General features: G+C 38.6%; 1 protein-coding gene across 2 annotated transcripts in view; it reads left to right on the top strand.

Annotated features, from left to right (window-relative positions):
- EXOC6B (exocyst complex component 6B) overlaps positions 1-23,626 on the top strand; it is a 1,420,949-nt gene that overhangs the window by 1,210,961 nt on the left and 186,362 nt on the right. The window lies entirely within an intron of this gene.

Genomic DNA, 23,626 nt, shown 5'->3' with positions numbered 1-23,626 from the left:
TTGGCGGCTTTCTTCTCGCTATTTGCTGGCGGCTTTCTTCTCGCTATCTGTTGGCGGCCTTGCTATTTGTTGGCGGTTTTCTTCTCGCTTTCTGTTGGCGGCTTTCTTCTCGCTATCTGTTGGCGGCTTTCTTCTCACTATCTGTTGGCGGCTTTCTTCTCACTATCTGTTGGCGGCTTTCTTCTCGCTATGTGTTGGCGGTCTCGCTATCTGTTGGCGGCTTTCTTCTCACTATCTGTTGGCGGCCTTCTTCTAGCTATCTGTTGGCGGCTTTCTTCTCGCTATCTGTTGGCGGCCTTCTCTCTATCTGTTGGCAGCTTTCTTCTCGCTATTTGTTGCCATCTTTCTTCTCGCTATCTGTTGGCGGCTTTCTTCTCGCTATCTGTTGGCGGCTTTCTTCTCGCTATCTGTTGGCGGCTTTCTTCTCACTATCTGTTGGCGGCTTTCTTCTCGCTATGTGTTGGCGGTCTCGCTATCTGTTGGCGGCTTTCTCTCTATCTGTTGGCAGCTTTCTTCTCGCTATTTGTTGCCATCTTTCTTCTCGCTATCTGTTGGCAGCTTTCTTCTCGCTATCTGTTGGCGGCTTTCTTCTCGCTATCTGTTGGCAGCTTTCTTCTCGCTATCTGTTGGCGGCTTTCTTCTCGCTATCTGTTGGCGGCTTTCTTCTCGCTATCTGTTGGCAGCTTTCTTCTCGCTATTTGTTGCCATCTTTCTTCTCGCTATCTGTTGGCAGCTTTCTTCTCGCTATTTGTTGCCATCTTTCTTCTCGCTATCTGTTGGCAGCTTTCTTCTCGCTATTTGTTGCCATCTTTCTTCTCGCTATCTGTTGGCAGCTTTCTTCTCGCTATCTGTTGCCATCTTTCTTCTCGCTATCTGTTGGCAGCTTTCTTCTCGCTATCTGTTGCCATCTTTCTTCTCGCTATCTGTTGGCAGCTTTCTTCTCGCTATCTGTTGGCAGCTTTCTTCTCGCTATCTGTTGGCGGCTTTCTTCTCGCTATCTGTTGCCATCTTTCTTCTCGCTATCTGTTGGCAGCTTTCTTCTCGCTATCTGTTGGCAGCTTTCTTCTCGCTATCTGTTGGCAGCTTTCTTCTCGCTATCTGTTGGCGGCTTTCTTCTCGCTATCTGTTGGCGGCTTTCTTCTCGCTATCTGTTGGCGGCTTTCTTCTCGCTATCTGTTGGCGGCTTTCTTCTCGCTATCTGTTGGCGGCTTTCTTCTCGCTATCTGTTGGCGGCTTTCTTCTCGCTATCTGTTGGCGGCTTTCTTCTCGCTATCTGTTGGGTTGTAATGATCCCTTTCTAAGGGTCTGCACCATAAGACATTCAGTTTTTTGTGACTTCTATTTGCTGTTAATACTGTCTAATCTGCTAAATTGCCTTTCTACCTGTAAAGCATAACGTGTTAGCTATGAAGCACCGAGGCACTGAAATGCGACTGGTACTGAGCAGCCACTCTTTGAACTCTGCATGGCTTCTTTTTGCTCGGCTGCCAGAAGCCTGAAACGAAACTGGTTGGGTCAACAGGAGTTGAGTGGAGCATGCAAGCGGCATGTTTGCCTACAGAGTTATAATTAACTTGCTGCGAGGTGTTACCCTGAACTCTGAATGTCCCTGTGACACCCTGGCTGAACCTGACTTAACACAAACCTAACAGGTGCAGTAAGCAGGAGTGGCGGAACTAATTACAGATTACAACTGAACACGTTTAACCTCTACTCTGCACTTGGGGACTGGTTTCTTGTACAGCGCAGAGGTTCAGGATAAAGATACACCTTGCTATCTGTGTATGTGCAGGGTTATCTGAGATATATTTTGTTTTCTTTTTAATAATGTGTTTAGACCTGGGTGTCTGTCAGTGAGAATTGCATTTAAAGAGACATAGGGCAATAGTAGAATGCTTTAATATAGTAGAGCATTTTACTCTTGTGTCACTTTGTATTTAACCCCTACAAAGCAGCAATGCTAATCAGCTACTGAGCTTGACACAGGCCGTTTATTAGCAGGTTCACACTTTTGCTCCGTACTGCTATAATGTGCATATAACCTGCAAAGGGGTTAAGCACACAAGCTAGCTCCCAGTAGCGCATTTAGCTAACACATCCGGGGAGCCAATGACAAGTGGCGTATGTGTGTAGCCACCATGCACCATCTAGCTCCAAGTAGTGCAAGTGTATAGCAATGTAAGGGCTATGTAGTGCATGTCTTCTGAGCCTAACTAGGGATGCTTTTCTACAACTGATACTAAGAGAACAAAATATTGTATACAAAAAAAGATGATAGAAATAAATTGAAAAGTTCTCTTACAATTGTATGCTCTATCTCACTGGTGTTCAAACCTGTTCTCAGACCTCCTTAACAGGCCACATTTTGTGGATATCTGAACAAGAGCACAGGTGAAATAATCAGCTGATTAGTAACCATGGTTATTTTACCTGCTCTCATCCTAGGTAATCCTGAAAGCCTGGCCTGTTGGGGAGGTCTGAGGACCGCTTTGAAAACCATCTGAATCATGTTTCATTTCTTTTGGGAGTTAAGCACCTAGTTGTAGGCAAGCAGTAATGAAATCATTACATACTCAAGCAAGGTCAAGTGCCATGATACCACAAACCCTATTTTTATTCTTGGTCTGAACATTTGTGAAGTTATATACAACAACATAGCTGCAATGTTTGGCAAAGTCACTAAAATGTGTCTGTACTGTATTCCTGATTGTAGCCAAACGTGAAAGTGTTGTAAAAGGTAATAACAGACACACTCATAACACACACTACATACACTCTAATACAACACAAACACCACACACACTCTAATACAATACAACACACACACACACTAATGCAATACAACACACACACACACTAATGCAATACAACACACACACACACTAATACAATACAACACACACTCACTAATACAATACAACACACACACACTCACTAATACAATACAACACACACTGATACAATACAACACACACTAATACAATACAACACACACACACACACTAATACAATACAACACACACACATACTAATACAATACAACTCACACACACACTAATACAATACAACACACACACCACACACACTCTAATACAATACAACACACACACACACTAATGCAATACAACACACACACACACTAATACAATACAACACACACACACTCACTAATACAATACAACACACACACACTCACTAATACAATACAACACACACACTAATACAATACAACACACACTCACTAATACAATACAACACACACACACTCACTAATACAATACAACACACACTAATACAATACAACACACACACACTAATACAATACAACACACACACACACTAATACAATACAACACACACACACTAATACAATACAACACACACACACACTAAAACAATACAACACACACACCACACACACTCTAATACAATACAACACACACACACTAATGCAATACAACACACACTAATACAATACAACACACACTAATACAATACAACACACACTAATACAATACAACACACACACACTAATACAATACAACACACACACACTAATACAATACAACAAACACACACACTAATACAATACAACACACACACACTAATACAATACAACACACACACCACACACACTCTAATACAATACAACACACACACACACTAATGCAATACAACACACACACACACTAATGCAATACAACACACACACACACTCTAATACAACACAAACACCACACACACTCTAATACAACACAAACACCACACACACTCTAATACAACACACACACTAATACAATACACCACACACACAATAATGCAATACAACAGACACACACTCTAATACAACACAAACACCACACACACTCTAATACAACACACACACTAATACAATACAACACACATACACTAATGCAATACAACACACACACGCACTAATACAATACAACACACACACACACTAATACAATACAACACACACACACTAATACAATACAACACACACACCACACACACTCTAATACAATACAACACACACACACTAATGCAATACAACACACACTGATACAATACAACACACACTAATACAATACAACACACACTAATACAATACAACACACACACCACACACACTCTAATACAATACAACACACACACACTAATGCAATACAACACACACTGATACAATACAACACACACTAATACAATACAACACACACTAATACAATACAACACACACACACTAATACAATACAACAAACACACACTAATACAATACAACACACACACACTAATACAATACAACACACACACCACACACACTCTAATACAATACAACACACACACACACTAATGCAATACAACACACACACACACACTAATGCAATACAACACACACACACACTCTAATACAACACAAACACCACACACACTCTAATACAACACAAACACCACACACACTCTAATACAACACACACACTAATACAATACACCACACACACACAATAATGCAATACAACAGACACACACTCTAATACAACACAAACACCACACACACTCTAATACAACACACACACTAATACAATACAACACACATACACTAATGCAATACAACACACACACGCACTAATACAACACACACACACTAATGCAATACACCACACACACACTCTAATACAACACAAACACCACACACACTCTAATACAACACACACACTAATACAATACAACACACACTAATACAACACACACACACACTAATGCAATACAACACACACACACTAATGCAATACAACACACACACTAATAGAATACAACACACACACTAATACAACACACACACACTAATACAATACAACACACATACTAATACAATACAACACACACACACTAATACAATACAACACACACTCTAATACAACACAAACACCACACACACTCTAATACAACACACACACTAATACAATACACCACACACACACTAATGCAATACAACAGACACACACTCTAATACAACACAAACACCACACACACTCTAATACAACACACACACACTAATGCAATACAACACACACACGCACTAATACACCACACACACACACTAATGCAATACACCACACACACACTCTAATACAACACAAACACCACACAGACTCTAATACAACACACACACTAATACAATACAACACACACTAATACAACACACACACACACTAATGCAATACAACACACACTAATACAATACAACACACACACTAATACAACATACACACACACTAATACAACACAACACACATACTAATACAATACAACACACATACTAATACAATACAACACACACTCTAATACAACACAAACAACACACACACTAATGCAATACAACACACACACACTAATGCAATACAACACACACTAATGCAATACAACACACACACACTAATGCAATACAACACACACACACTAATGCAATACAACACACACACACTAATGCAATACAACACACACTAATACAATACAACACACACACACACTAATACAATACAACACACACACACCAAAACAATACAACACACACACACCAATACAACACACACACACTAATGCAATACAACACACACACACACTAATGCAATACAACACACACACACTAATGCAATACAACACACATACACACTAATGCAATACAACACACATACACACTAATACAACACACACACACTAATGCAATACAACACACACACACTCTAATACAACACACACTCTAATACAACACACACACTAATACAATACAACACACTAATCCAATACAACACACACACTAATACAACACACACACACTAATGCAATACAACACACACACACTAATACAATACAACACACACACTAATACAATACAACACACACTAATACAATACAACACACACTAATACAATACAACACACACTAATACAATACAACACACACTAATACAATACAACACACACTAATACAATACAACACACACACACACTAATACAACACACACACTAATACAATACAATACAACACACACACTAATACAACACACACACTAATACAACACACACACTAATACAATACTATACACACACACTAATACAATACCACACACACACACACTAATGCAATACAACACACACTAATGCAATACAGCACACACTAATGCAATACAACACACACACACTAATGCAATACAACACACACACACTAATACAACACACACACACTAATACAACACACACACTAATACAATACAACACACACACACACACTAATACAATACAACACACACACACACACTAATACAATACAACACACACACACACTAATACAATACAACACACACTAATACAATACAACACACATTAATACAATACAACACACATTAATGCAATACAACACACACACTAATACAGTACAACACACACACTAATACAGTACAACACACACACTAATACAAAACAACACACACACTAATACAGTACAACACACACACTCTATTACAACACACTCTCATACACCACACACATACTTATAGAACACACACACCACACGCATTTATAGAACACACACCACATGCTCATACAACACGCGCGCATACAGCATAGACATACATACACCGCACATTTTCATACACACCACATGCACACACACATCATACAGCACACATAATCTCATACAACATACAACACACACACCACACACGCACTCATACAACACACACACCACACACGCACTCATACAACACACACACCACACACGCACTCATACAACCCACACACGCACTCATACAACCCACACACGCACACTCATACAACCCACACACGCACACTCATACAACCCACACACGCACACTCATACAACCCACACACGCACACTCATACAACCCACACACGCACACTCATACAACCCACACACGCACTTATACAACACCTACACACGCACTCATACAACACACACACACCACACATGCACTCATACAACACACACCACACATGCACTCGTACAACACACACACACCACACACACGCACTCATACAACCCACACACGCACTCATACAACCCACACACGCACTCATACAACCCACACACGCACACATGCACTCATACAACCCACACATGCACTCATACAACCCACACACGCACTCATACAACCCACACCACACATGCACTCATACAACCCACACACGCACTCATATAACCCACGCCACACATGCACTCATACAACACACACACACCACACATGCACTCATACAACACACACACACCACACATGCACTCATACACCACACACACCACACATGCACTCATACACCACACACACCACACATGCACTTATACACCACACACACCACACATGCACTCATACACCACACACACCACACATGCACTCATACACCACACACACCACACATGCACTCATACACCACACACACCACACATGCACTCATACACCACACACACGCACTCATACAACATACAACACACACACACACAACACACACCACACACACACACTCATACAACACACACACACGCACTGATACAACCCATGCACACACCACACATGCACTCATACAACCCACACAAGCACTTATACAACATACACACACCACACACACACACTCATACAACACACACACCACACACACGCACTCATACAACACACACACCACACACACGCACTGATACAACCCACGCACACACGTACTCATACAACACACACACCACACATGCACTCATACAACACACACACCACACATGCACTCATACAACACACACCACTCACGCACTCATACAACACACATGCACTCATACAACACACACACGCACTCATACAACACGCACACACACAACACACACGTACTCATACAACCCACACACACGCACTCATACAACACACACACACCACACACATGCACTCATACAACACACGCACACCACACAAACTCATACAACACACACCACACGCACTCATACAGCACACATACACACTCATACAACACACACACGCACTCATACAACACACACACCACGCACACACTCATACAACACACGCACAACACATGCACTCATACAACACAGGCACACCACACGCACTCATACAACACACACACCACACATGCACTCATACAACACACACACCACACATGCACTCATACAACACACATACACACACGCACTCATACAACACACACACACCACACGCACTCATACAACACACACACACCACACGCACTCATACAACACACACACACACCACACGCACTCATACAACACACACACACACCACACGCACTCATACAACACACACACACACCACACGCACTCATACAACACACACACACACCACACGCACTCATACAACACACACACCACACACACGCACTCATACAACACACACACCACACACACGCACTCATACAACACACACACCACACACGCACTCATACAACACATGCACACCACACACACGCACTCATACAACACACGCACACCACACACATGCACTCATACAACACACACACAGACGTCGCGACCCAGTAAACATGGTTACCTTAGAACATTCTAATATTGCCCAATTATGCACCTTCATGTACTTCTATTTTTAGAGTCTCATTGTTGAGCCTTTGACCCCACAGTAATGAAAGTTACATTTAGTATCTTTTAGATCTATCAGATCTGAAGATAATACTGTTGGCTGCAGTATATTGGTATACAGTGTGTTGCAGCCCTTCTCTGGTGGCTAAGGGGTTAAAGGTTCTAGTAATAATATCCCAAGCTGGACTAAACCATTTCCCAGAGCAGCAAATTAACATTTGTATTAGGAAACTTTGAGAGGGTGGAGAGCTGAGGGAAACAGCATTTCTCGAATAGGAAGGCATCCTAATCACTGCACTTGACCAACTGCTTCATGTTGTCCTGAACTCTGCATGGTGTACATGCACACCGAAAAAAGCTTCATAGAGGGAGCTTATAATGTAATGTGTCATGTCAGTGCTCCTCCAGAGATCCGGAACTTGTGCACGGTATGTGCCGTAACCTGCCAGAGAAGAGTGAAAGGGTTAATGGTGCTGTCAATCATCTGCACAAGATTAGCATTTTTCTGCTTCTAATACCCATCATTGTTTACAGCTGGGAGAAGAACACTATAGAAGGCTCAGAGAGGTGGTATTTACTGTTTATGCGCTATAATATTGTAGCATGTCTAAATCTGATAGAGCCTCTACTTGTATGTTACATTTGCAAAAGAAAAGCCCATAAGAGAAGGTAACTGTAAAAAAAATGCATTGAAGCATTGAGTTTCAATGATAGTAGGCAATGTTAGAAAGCTTTAAAAATAAACCAAAGCTTTGCCTTTTCTTTTCTTCTTAAATAGAAAGAGTCCACAGCTGCATTAATTACTTTTGGGAATTAAGAACCTGGCCACTAGGAGGCGGCAAAGACACCCTAGCCAAAGGCTTAAATACTCTTCCCACTTCGCTCATCCCCCAGTCATTCTTTGCCTTTCCTCCCAGGAGGTTGGCAGAGAAGTGTCAGAAGTTTGTTGTTTGTTTCTTATGGAGGGTAGTACTCTTCGACGTGGAACAGGAGTTTTAAGTAATCCTGTCAGTTTCTCAGTGAAGACCTGGATTAAAGTTATAGTCAGGAGATGCAGGAAGAGTCTTTCTGCGAAACCATCCCTACTCATTTTTACAGCTCCACAAGCAATCAGCGTTGTCGAACTTCGCTGCCTGCTTTCTTCTCTCAAGTCCATGGCGGAGGTAATGCTACTATCTGTCACACTTGAAGGGCCGTGTTCCTTTTTTCCACGGCATAGATTCCGGTAAGATAGTTTGATTTTACTACTTCATGAATGTAGTGTCATACAAATGTTTCTGGTGAGGTGCCTGCCTTGCGGATTTACTAGACTGCAAAGAAAAGGATGCCCAGGCGCCTACCCTAAGGGGCTAGGTAATAGTGTATATAAATATATAAATAAAAGCAACTTTATTTACGTACTACATGTAGATAAAAGCCGTGATTAGACAGTGATTAAAAGGCAATGGAGTTGATAGTATAATCTAAACTTCATGGATCCATGATCAATTTAAAAAGTTAAAACAGTAGATAAACAATCAATAAAAACAATGGTAAATACAAAAACAATGGTCAGATAATGTACATTCAAAATTTGAGTGCCAGACAGTCCCAAATATATCCGAAATATATAAATATCCGAAATATATAAAAATAAGTCCAGAAATACAAAAATATATAAAGTATGGAAGTTCAAAAAATGTCTAAAGTCAATCCAAAATGGTGTCTAAAATCCTGTGATGTGTGTGAGAAACCAATGAAACATCAATAAAAAATATAGTGAAAATCTGAAAAATTATGAAAAAATTATGAAAAAATTATGAAAAAAATATGAAAAAATAAGACAAAACAAGAAAAAACACGTGTATTCCAAATTTGGTGTGTTCAATAAATATGATCCAAAAACATAGTTAAATCCCAATAGGAGGTGATGTGTTCAGGAGAATGGTGGTAGTGTAACAAAATAAAAAAATGACTATGTGCTGCAAAGTCCCAAACTACTATAAAGAGTTTAAAAATCAAAAACAAGATGAAACAAGTAACAACAAACGATCCACCTGTGGGGAAAAAACAGAAACAAAATATAGTGCATTATGTCCTAAAAAAATGGCGAATATTGCAATAAGGCTTACCAGTGCTGGTCTACGCGTTTCGGCCTGTACTAGGCCTTTCTCAAGACTGGTTTATGCTTAGTAGTGGTGGCCTTATATAGGGTGTTTCACCGGAAGTAGTAGATTGCTTTCACTTCCGTTTTTCTTTTTCAAACAACAAATTAATTTAGACTTAAAATTCATTTTGCGGTTATAAATAGTTTACGGTTGTGAATAATTTAGGGAATACACTGTTTAGGGGTGGTTTATTTAGGATAGTCTTTAATGATAAGGTGTATAGTGTATACTTCTTTAGTGGGCTACGTTAGCCTCGTGACGTCACTTCCGGTCCTGGTATTGGTTGCGATCTAGAAGTAATGATCGTTTTTATTTGAATGGTGGTATATATACTCAAACTTTTGTAAGGGATTGTCATCTCATTCTTGTGGTTATAGAAATAGGTCATAAAAAAGGTTTTTTTTTAGTAAAGCTCACCTAGAATAATAGTAATAAACGCTATAGTGCAACCTAGAAAAACATATTTAGAAAAAGCAAAAAGAAAGAAGATTCCACAAAATAAGTGCAATCTCAAAGTCTAGGATACAAAGCACATATAGACACAGGACCAGAAGATTCAATGCAAAAACAATAATTCTTTATATGTGAATATATATATAAAGTGCATAAAAAAAACACACATATATGTACAGTTCAAAACATACAATACATCAACCATACAAATACATTCATACTCATAACAGTAAAAAGGGGTACCCCAATTGAGCAGCAAGAAGTTTTCAACTTATTATTAATAAGGTGCACCATATGAGTCCAGAGACTGTAATTTCCAATTTTAACAAAATATTGGAGCAAACTTTAGGATGCTTTAGAATACATGCAGTTAATTGCATAAGCCAACCATCATAGAACAGAAATTGCACAGGAAATAACTTTGAAATCATGCAGTTAGTTGAATAAGCCAGATGTCATGAAGCAAGAATCATAGCGTTATTGCAAAAGATCGTCAGTGCAATGTAAATTAATATGTTAGACTCATAAAGCTCAGTCCTGTCCAAACATCCAGATGTTCTGTGTAAATGTTAGCAGTCAAGCAGTAAAGCAAAGTTCATTCCTTATCAGTATTGCAACAATAACAAAGCGCAGTCTCTGTAGCAAAAGCTCAGTTGCAGTAAAAAGGATATAAGTACTATACACATTTCATTGGTGCATTTTCTCTTAGTGAACAGAAAGCCATAAAGTCACTTTGCAAATATATATGCTTCGTAAGCACATCACCACTTATCAAAGACAGGTAATCACATACCAGCCGCATCGAGCGGCATGCTTGTATTTAGAGCAACGTGATCCTCATCCGTCTGTGAGTATATGGTCGCTATCTAACATCTAAACCCCACTCAAGGGGAGAGTTACCCCTCTTGAAAGCAAGTATCAAGAATCTTTGTATTGGGACACTGTGCCGCTTTTGACCATATACTCACAGACGGATGAGGATCACGTTGCTCTAAATACAAGCATGCCGCTCGATGCGGCTGGTATGTGATTACCTGTCTTTGATAAGTGGTGATGTGCTTACGAAGCATATATATTTGCAAAGTGACTTTATGGCTTTCTGTTCACTAAGAGAAAATGCACCAATGAAATGTGTATAGTACTTATATCCTTTTTACTGCAACTGAGCTTTTGCTACAGAGACTGCGCTTTGTTATTGTTGCAATACTGATAAGGAATGAACTTTGCTTTACTGCTTGACTGCTAACATTTACACAGAACATCTGGATGTTTGGACAGGACTGAGCTTTATGAGTCTAACATATTAATTTACATTGCACTGACGATCTTTTGCAATAACGCTATGATTCTTGCTTCATGACATCTGGCTTATTCAACTAACTGCATGATTTCAAAGTTATTTCCTGTGCAATTTCTGTTCTATGATGGTTGGCTTATGCAATTAACTGCATGTATTCTAAAGCATCCTAAAGTTTGCTCCAATATTTTGTTAAAATTGGAAATTACAGTCTCTGGACTCATATGGTGCACCTTATTAATAATAAGTTGAAAACTTCTTGCTGCTCAATTGGGGTACCCCTTTTTACTGTTATGAGTATGAATGTATTTGTATGGTTGATGTATTGTATGTTTTGAACTGTACATATATGTGTGTTTTTTTTATGCACTTTATATATATATTCACATATAAAGAATTATTGTTTTTGCATTGAATCTTCTGGTCCTGTGTCTATATGTGCTTTGTATCCTAGACTTTGAGATTGCACTTATTTTGTGGAATCTTCTTTCTTTTTGCTTTTTCTAAATATAGAAATAGGTCCCTTGTGTACAAATTTGAAATTTAAGAGTATTATACGTTGGTCCGTAATTAGACAAACCCGATTGGTCGTGACGTCACGACATAGAGTAGGCGCCTTTGATTGGCTCTAAGGAAGGTGTGTCTATGTTTTTTAGTGTATATTGGGGCTACGTGATTGGCCATAGTATAGAATTACGTGATTGGCCACATTACGGAGGTGTGAGATTTCTTTCACTTTTGATTGGAGATGAGAGAAATGACTTATTTAAACGGAAATTCTTGGTAAAATGATACCGGATTTTCGAAATTCAATAATATTGTGATTAGTATGATTTCAGACATATATTAAAATTGCATGTCATACTTCTTACTGGATCTGCGAAATTCAATATTGTTGTAATTACTCGATTTTTAGCTGTATATAAATTGTATTAAAGTGAAGTGGTGTGTTATAGAACCTTCTTTTTCTTTTTCTTTTCTCTTTGTTGTTAGACAAAAAGAGTAAGTTTAAATATCGTCTGCATCTGTTGGATGCGGACAATTATTACTTTCTTTTTCTTAATGGATTCTTTTATTATATATATGTAAGAAATTATTTTAAGAAAGCCATTAAAAATTCATTTTAGGAAAATTCATTTTAAGAAAATTATTAAAAATTATTAAAAATTCAATTTAGGCAATGGGGGGCGCTAATAATCAAGCTAACAAAATGTATGCTAACAAATTGTATATTCTCACTCAGATAATCGAGGGGACACTGATTTTCAGGCTAATGGAATGTATATTATCCTTCCAGACCGTGGCTGGTTAGGCCTATACTGTTGGGAAAGGTTTATGTTATCAATGCTTGTAAATTCTTACACAAAGAAAGTGCAGTTTGGTATTTTTGACTGTAGTGTTGCTACTGTAATCAAACTTGGTTACTGAAGTCAAACCTGAATCAAACTTTGTGGCTAGTGGGTTGTGTACTCTGACAGCTTATAGTCTTCTATTTAGGGAAATTTGTAGAGACTTCATCTTAAGGGATAGTAGTGGGAGTAAAATGCTTTATCCTAGACACTCAAAGAGAGTAATGGGGAGGGGATGCTATATCGTAGATGATAGAAGATATGTACCATTAGATGATCAAACCTTATAAAAAGGTGCAGAAAGTATTCTTTATCTTCAGATTTTAGATGACAATTAGTGTGATCAAACCATATTGAAGAGATGCGATAGATCTTCTTTATTGTTAAGACCTCTTGGATACAGACAATCCAGGTTGAAGATCCACCTTGATTCTGCTGTGAGGAGTTTCTTTTCATAATTGCCTCCACGCCAATCTTTCTTGATCTTCTGTATCCCTAGAAAAGTGAGCTCTTTGGTGTTACCTCTGTGTTTTTCGGAAAAATGTTTGTATAGGGCTGTATCTGTATTCAATTTTTCAATAAGCAACAGGTGTTCTCGTATCCTGTCCTTTAAAATTCTAGAGGTCTGGCCTACATATTGTAGGCCACATGAACATTGAAGCATGTAAATAATACCTCTATCTTGACATCTGATTAGATCTTGAATTTTATGTGTTACTTTAGTATTTTTGCAACTGAATGATGCTGCTTTAGTGCCATGCTTACAGGCTTTGCATGATGTACATGGAAAAAACCCTTTAATTTCTTTTCCGAAAACATTTTTTATTCCAGAGGTTTTTTTCTTTGGGATACTTGGGGCTATTTTGTTTTTTAGGTTCCTGGTTTTCCTATAAATAAACCTAGGTTGTGTAGGCAATTGTTCACCTATTATGTCATCATCCTTCAGTATACCCCAATGTTTTCTGAATATCTTTTCAATGATGTCTTTGTTGTCACTATATTCGGTTATCATTGTGATATTGAGGACTTTTTCATCTGTCATCTGTATAGGTTTCTTGTATTTCGTAAGTCTAGTTCTTTCAATCTTCCCAACTTCTTGAATTTTGTGATCTAGAATGTTTTTGTCATACCCTCTCTCTAAAAATTTTGATTTAATTATTATTGCCTGTTCATCCCATTTTTCCGTAGTTGAGCAGTTTTTCCTCATTCTTAGTAATTGTCCTTTTGGGATGTTGTTTTTCCAATTTTGATGATGGCAACTTGTCATATGGATATAATTGTTGCTATCTACCCCTTTGAAATGAGTTGAAGTCTCCAGCTTTCCATTTTTCACTTCGATTTTCAGATCCAGGAAAATTGTTTCAGTGGTACTGCTAACATATTTAAAATGCAGATTGTTTAGATTGTTATTCATAACTTCAAAGGTGAAGTCTAAATCATCTTGTGTCCCCTTCCATATGATGAGTATATCATCAATATAGCGTCTATAGAGGACCAGGTCCGCGCTGGCTGGGCAAGACTCCCAAAAAGTATGTTCCCATTTGCCCATATAGAGATTGGCATAGCTCGGCGCGAACCTGGTCCCCATTGCTGTCCCACAGATTTATTGGTAGTAGTGTCCGTCATCACAAAAGTAGTTGTGATTGAGTATATATTGAATACTATCCAGAATAAAATTCCTATGTTCTTCTGGAACTTCTTGATCCTTCTTCAGGAAATATTCGACACCTTCTAACCCTTCTTGATGTGGGATACATGTATATAATGAGGTGACATCACAGGTGGCTAGGATGTAGCCTTCTTCCCACGTTATGTCTTCCAATAGATTTAGAACCTGGGTAGAATCTTTGAGGTAAGATGGTAATTGTCGAACATATCTCTGCAGATTTAGATCAACATATTCCGATAGGTTACTGCTTAGTGATCCAATGCCGGAGATGATTGGTCTTCCGGGGGGCTTTTGCAACGACTTGTGTATTTTCGGTAGATGATACATCACAGGGGTAATTGGATGGGTAATGTTGATATAGTTATATTCTTTATCATTGAGAATCCCCTCCTCTTTTGCTTTCTTTAATATTGTCAGTAGTTCATTCCTATATGTTTCCAATGGATTGGAGCGTAATTTGCGGTATGTTTTTTGATCGCTTAGTATTCTTTCGTTTTCCAATCTGTAATCGATCCTGTTCATAACCACGATTCCTACTCCTTTATCAGCTGGTTTAATGCTTAGATCGTAATTGCACTCAAGTTCTTTAATTGTTTTTAGCTGTTGGGCGGTCAGGTTATGTTTCCTTATTTTTAATTTCTTCTGTTGGATATCCCTTATTTCTCTGCATACTATATTTTCGAATGATTCTATAGCTGCTCCTTTGCTAGCAGTTGGATAGAAGGTTGACTTGGGCTTCAGATCCGTATGTCTATAGGGATCTGTGTATTCTCTTGGTGTGTAGGCTAATCTTTCAGCAGGGGACCTTGAAAAAAACCTTTTCAGTGTCAATTTCCGTACAAATTCCTTGGTGTTGACAAATGTTTGGAATTTGTCCAAACTTCTGGTGGGAGCAAAGGAAAGTCCAAACTTTAAGACAGAGTTTTCTTCTTTGGTAAGAGTATGGGAACTCAAATTGAAGATGCCGGTGTCATATTTAGCATCAGTGTCTTTTATGTCAGTCAGACTCTCTTTATTCCTTTTCTTATTTACTTTTACACCTCCTCTTCTTCCTCGATGTGTCTTCTTTTTAGTGCTTTGGGATTTACTAGACTATAGGGTCTCAGTGGGACTCCGTTTGTATCTTGGAATCAAGGGTTAATATCTCCTGGGGGGGATTATTGAACAGGGGGGGGGGTTTAATCATGTTTGTCATGTGATCAATCAGTTATGTTCGGTATGCTGTAGTAGAGCGCCTTGTTCCCCGGGCTTGGGGAATCAAGGGTCCACTGAGCCATCTGCCACTGGGGGCCCTGTCCTCCGACAGGCGAGTTACCTACTGCTCCCTCTGACTACACATGCGGATAACCCAGATTATCTTTATCCCTCCTTGCAGGCCGGCTTGTTCCCCCGGAGGTTGCAGCACGTTTTTGCTTCCAAATATTTTTGGCAATTATTCATCTGCAGAGTCCAGACGTTTATTTGTGATTGTGATTGTGCTTGTGCCCTATTGTCCCGGGTCTCCCGGCCTTGGGAGGGCCTGTACCGTTCCCTGCGGGTGTAGCTGTCCCTGAGTGTTGTGCCTTTCGTTACAGAATAGCATGCCTTCGCGTATTACTCAGACATGTTTTTCAGTTATTCGACAACCCTATACTTAATGAATACAGGAATCCACAGTCTTCTACTTCAAATGGCTCACCTCATTAGACATGAGGGGATGACGTAATCTCCTGATTGTCTGTTATTGAGATCCTTCCCAGTTTTGTTGGAAGATCAGGGTTTCGTTTGGCTGGTCCTGCAGGTAGGCCTGTTTCTTCTTGGGCGTTAACCTACGGGTTGCCTTATATTTTCTTTTATCCTATTAGGATGTCTTTTATTTTTGTCTTTGTTTGTTTCCTTTGCGAACTTCTGGGATCGATACTCGCTGTTACTTCTGCAGAAGTTTGTTAAGGGACATGTTAGTCCTATGTTTGTCTGTTATTCCTTCCTCCCCTCTGAGGGAGGCTTTATGAAACTTGACAGTTAGGACCCTGGCAGGAGGCTGGTCCTGTTGGTTTTTTCTGTCTCGTGGATGTTCAGACAAAAGGCGCCGTTTCTGCTTGGCTGGTCCAGTCGAGACGCCTAGTGCTCATATCATTTATGTTCTTGTTTTTGTTTCAACAAGTTCAGCTAAGCATTCTAGAGAACCTGTGGGTCCGTGAGGCAAGAAGGATTGTTTAAGTCCTTATTAGCTCTCAATCTGGTTGACAGGGTCAGTGGAGTTCCGCTGCGTCACTCTCTTTTGCGTCTGATATTATCAGGACCTAGAGTTTTCCTCTCCCATGCTGTGTAGGGTTGGAGGGCTTACCACCCTCTTGCTGCTGATTTGGGCGGTTTGGCCTTCTGAGGCTCTGGGATTGTCCTTTTTTTGGGACTTGGTCTTTCAGCAGCTAGTGGCCTGATAGGTAGCTAGCTGCGGAAGGTTTGCAAATTGTAACCAGCTGCGGCTATTTGCACATTGACTGTGTAATATCAACCAGTTTCATGAGACCTTTTTGGTCTCTCCGTTTTCTCTGCGTGGGTTAGGTCTCCTTTTTTGGACCTGGTTTTCCCTCCGGGAGATGGTAGTTCCCTTTTAGGGACTCTGGGCGTGGTCTCCTTGGGCTCTGCTTAGGGTCCTTCCCCGGAGCTGGGGATGCTCTGCATCGTTTTCTCTCTGTGATCCTCTGATGGTATGGAGGTGATGTGGAGTGTTTTTGGCCTCAAGGTATCCCCTTGATTGTGGTCCTGTGGCTGTTTGAGCGTCTAGCTGGGCTCTAGGTTGTTGTACGACTTAACGCCTTAGCTCCTTTGGAGTGTTGGACTAAGGCAAGGGGTGGTCTCTTCCTTGGGTAAGGACTTGCGAGTTATTCTCGTTCTCCGGGGTGTTCAGTTCTCGGTTATTGTTTGTTTAAACAATTGGGGGCTTCACCCTGGTGCTTCTGGTTGCTGAAGTTTCACTCAGCGTTTTCCCTTGTGGATCCTGTTGCGGGTTGTTAACGGACTTTTAGGCTCTGGGGCTGGTTCAGGGTCCCCCAGTTCCAGGGAACTTGGGCTATGACTTTTAGTCTGACTAATTGACCTGGTCATGGTTGGCCAGGTTTTCTGAGTGCCGATGCTCATTAGGCTTACGACTTTATGGTCGTTTTCTCTTGGTCAGCTTGCTGGAGTAACCTTATGGATTCTCTGCTCTGTAGGCGAATGGGTTTGCAGTGTCACTGCTGCAACTATTGCACTTTGGATGTATGTTAGCAAGCTATTTTTTTAGGGGGATTCCTTCCAAGTTTGTTTTGCGTTGGAGATTTGATCTCTCCTTTAGCCTGTGGCTTCGTGTCTTGTGGGCAGGTGTTCTGCTTTCTGGCCCCATTCCTTTTCTTAGGGTGGGGGCTTATTCTCCTCCTTATGGAAGTGTGGTCCCATTCTTAGGCTTCTCCTGGATTCAGGAGGTTGGAACTGAGAGTTAACCTTCAAAGAGGGGTATTCTCTCTGGGTTGTTATGTTCCATCTGGAGGCTTGCTGGCTCCGTGTCGAGACTTTTGGGCCTTTGCTAGATTCCTTTGGGTCTACGGCCGTGTCGTCTGTTCCTAAGGAGTCGGGTTGGCACCCGTGCTCTGTTGGGATCGCTGTGCCATTTTTCCACTCATTTTTGAGCTGGTGTTGGGGTTCTTCTGTTTCCCTGTTTCGGACCTGCCGGCGCTTGGGCTTGGGCTGCCTGGGAGTAGGTTCTGAGATGCATTGTCATCTTCAGGATCTAGGTTAGCATATAGTGGCTAGCTCCCTGGGCTTGCAAGCAGAAGGTCCAGGGTTCCAATCCACCTTCGAGTTCTGACTGTAACCTCTCATTCTTGGGTTGCAGTGGGCCTCGCTGAGGTTATGCGCTTCCCCCTTTGGGAGACCTATGTGTAGGTCAGGAGGCTTAGATTGCCTGGAGTGTGCTCTCTGTCTGGGAGTTTTTTTGTTTGGCAATCTGTTCTCTTGTGGGCCGCTTTTTACTTCTCAGCAAGTATTTTTCTGTGTCATCCTGATGATGGCTGCGTGTTCTTGACTCAGGGTATTTCGTCAAAACATCATCCTCTGTAACAGGGGCAGTGTATAATATCCCTGTAATGTAAGTAATTGGGTTATACTGATATACAGTAGTACAGTGTATAATATCCCTGTAATGTAAATAATAGGGTTATACTGATATACAGTAGTACAGTGTATAATATCCCTGTAATGTAAATAATAGGGTTATACTGATATACAGTAGTACAGTGTATAATATCCCTGTAATGTAAGTAATAGGTTTATACTGATATACAGTAGTACAGTGTATAATATCCCTGTAATGTAAGTAATAGGGTTATACTGATATACAGTAGTACAGTATAATATCCCTGTAATGTATGTAATAGGGTTATACTGATATACAGTAATACAGTATAATATCCCTGTAATGTATGTAATAGGATTATACTGATATACAGTAGTACAGTGTAGAATATCCCTGTAATGAAAGTAATAGGGTTATACTGATATACAGTAGTACAGTGTTTAACATTCCTGTAATGTAAGTATTAGGGTTATACTGATATACAGTAGTGCAGTGTATAATATCCCTGTAATGTAAGTAATAGCGTTATACTGATATACAGTAGTACAGTGTATAATATCCCTGTAATGTAAGTAATAGGGTTATACTGATATACAGTAGTACAGTGTATAATATCCCTGTAATGTATGTAATAGGGTTATACTGATATACAGTAGTACAGTATAATATCCCTGTAATGTATGTAATAGGGTTATACTGATATACAGTAGTACAGTGTAATATCCCTGTAATGTATGTAATAGGGTTATACTGATATACAGTAGTACAGTGTATAATATTCCTGTAATGTAAGTAATAGTTATACTGATGTACAGTAGTACAGTGTATAATATCCCTGTAATGTAAGTAATAGGGATATACTGATATACAATAGTACAGTGTATAATATCCCTGTAATGTAAGTAATAGAGTTATACTGATATACAGTAGTACAGTATAATATTCCTGTAATGTATGTAATAGGGTTATACTGATATACAGTAGTACAGTGTATAATATCCCTGTAATGTAAGTAATAGGGTTTTACTGATATACAGTAGTACAGTGTATAATATCCCTGTAATGTAAGTAATAGGGTTATACTGATATACAGTAGTACAGTGTATAATATCCCTGTAATGTAAGTAATAGGGTTATACTGATATATACTAGTACAGTGTATAATATTCCTGTAATGTAAGTAATAGTTATACTGATATACAGTAGTACAGTGTATAATATCCCCGTAATGTAACTAATAGGGTTATACTGATATACAGTAGTACAGTGTATAATATCCCTGTAATGTAACTAATAGAGTTATACTGATATACAGTAGTACAGTGTATAATATCCCTGTAATGTAAGTAAAAGGGTTATACTGATATACAGTAGTACAGTGTATAATATCCCTGTAATGTAAGTAATAGGGTTATACTGATATACAGTAGTACAGTGTATAACATTCCTGTAATGTAAGTAATAGGGTTATACAGTATAATATCCCTGTAATGTAAGTAATAGGATTATACTGATATCCAGTAGTACAGGGTATAATATCCCTGTAATGTAAGTAATATGATTATACTGATATACAGTAGTACAGTGTATAATATTCCTGTAATGTAAGTAATAGGATTATACTGATATACAGTAGTACAGTGTATAATATTCCTGTAATTTAAGTAATAGTTATACTGATATACAGTAGTACAGTTTATAATATTCCTGTAATGTAAGTAATGGGGTTATACTGATATACAGTAGTGCAGTGTATAATATCCCTGTAATGTATGTAATGGGGTTATACTGATATACAGTAGTACAGTGTATAATATTCCTGTAATGTAAGTAATAGTTATACTGATATACAGTAGTACAGTGTATAATATTCCTGTAATGTAAGTAATAGGGTTATACTGATATACAGTAGTACTGTGTATAATATCCCTGTAATGTGAGTAATATGGTTATACTGATATACAGTAGTACAGTGTATAATATCCCTGTAATGTAAGTAATAGGGTTATACTGATATACAGTAGTACAGTGTATAATATCCCTGTAATGTGAGTAATATGGTTATACTGATATACAGTAGTACAGTGTATAATATCCCTGTAATGTAAGTAATAGGGTTATACTGATATACAGTAGTACAGTGTATAATATCCCTGTAATGTAAGTAATAGGGTTATACTGATATACAGTAGTACAGTGTATAATATCCCTGTAAGGTAAGTAATAGGGTTATACTGATATACAGTAGTACAGTATAATATCCCTGTAATGTAAGTAATAGGGTTATACTGATATACAGTAGTACAGTGTATAATATCCCTGTAAGGTAAGTAATAGGGTTATACTGATATACAGTAGTACAGTGTATAATATCCCTGTAAGGTAAGTAATAGGGTTATACTGATATACAGTAGTACAGTGTATAATATCCCTGTAATGTAAGTAATAGGGTTATACTGATCTACAGTAGTACAGTGTATAATATCCCTGTAATGTAAGTAATAGGGTTATACTGATATACAGTAGTACAGTGTATAATATCCCTGTAATGTAAGTAATAGGGTTATACTGATATACAGCAGTACAGTGTATAATATCCCTGTAATGTAAGTAATAGGGTTATAATGATCTACAGTAGTACAGTATAATATTCCTGTAATGTAAGTAATAGGGTTATACTGATATACAGTAGTACAGTATAATATTCCTGTAATGTAAGTAATAGGGTTATACTGATATACAGTAGTACAGTATAATATCCCTGTAATGTAAGTAATAGGGTTATACTGATATACAGTAGTACAGTGTATAATATCCCTGTAATGTAAGTAATAGGGTTATACTGATATACAGCAGTACAGTGTATAATATCCCTGTAATGTAAGTAATAGGGTTATACTGATATACAGTAGTACAGTGTATAATATTCCTGTAATGTAAGTAATAGGGTTATACTGATATACAGTAGTACAGTGTATAATATCCCTGTAATGTAAGTAATAGGGTTATAATGATCTACAGTAGTACAGTATAATATTCCTGTAATGTAAGTAATAGGGTTATACTGATCTACAGTAGTACAGTATAATATCCCTGTAATGTAAGTAATAGGGTTATACTGATATACAGTAGTACAGTATAATATCCCTGTAATGTAAGTAATAGGGTTATACTGATATACAGTAGTACAGTGTATACTATCCCTGTAAGGTAAGTAATAGGGTTATACTGATATACAGTAGTACAGTGTATAATATCCCTGTAATGTAAATAATAGGTTTATACTGATATACAGTAGTACAGTGTATAATATCCCTGTAATGTAAGTAATAGGGTTATACTGATATACAGTAGTACAGTGTATAATATCCCTGTAATGTAAGTAATAGGGTTATACTGATATACAGCAGTACAGTGTATAATATCCCTGTAATGTAAGTAATAGGGTTATACTGATATACAGTAGTACAGTGTATAATATCCCTGTAATGTAAGTAATAGGGTTATACTGATATACAGTAGTACAGTATAATATCCCTGTAATGTAAGTAATAGGGTTATACTGATATACAGTAGTACAGTGTATAATATCCCTGTAATGTAAGTAATAGGGTTATACTGATATACAGTAGTACAGTATAATATCCCTGTAATGTAAGTAATAGGATTATACTGATATACAGTAGTACAGTGTATAATATCCCTGTAATGTAAGTAATAGGGTTATACTGATATACAGTAGTACAGTATAATATCCCTGTAATGTAAGTAATAGGGTTATACTGATATACAGTAGTACAGTATAATATTCCTGTAATGTAAGTAATAGGGTTATACTGATATACAGTAGTACAGTGTATAATATCCCTGTAATGTAAGTAATAGGGTTATACTGATATACAGTAGTACAGTATAATACAGTTTAGCACAGGTGCAGTGAACCTCTTTTCAATGTGAGAAAATTTCAATGAGAATTATCTGGTATTTCGGGGCTGAATT

This window comes from Bombina bombina, chromosome 2, assembly GCF_027579735.1.
Source record: "Bombina bombina isolate aBomBom1 chromosome 2, aBomBom1.pri, whole genome shotgun sequence".
Classification (NCBI taxonomy): domain Eukaryota; kingdom Metazoa; phylum Chordata; class Amphibia; order Anura; family Bombinatoridae; genus Bombina; species Bombina bombina.
This window is presented reverse-complemented; position numbering and strand designations above follow the sequence as displayed.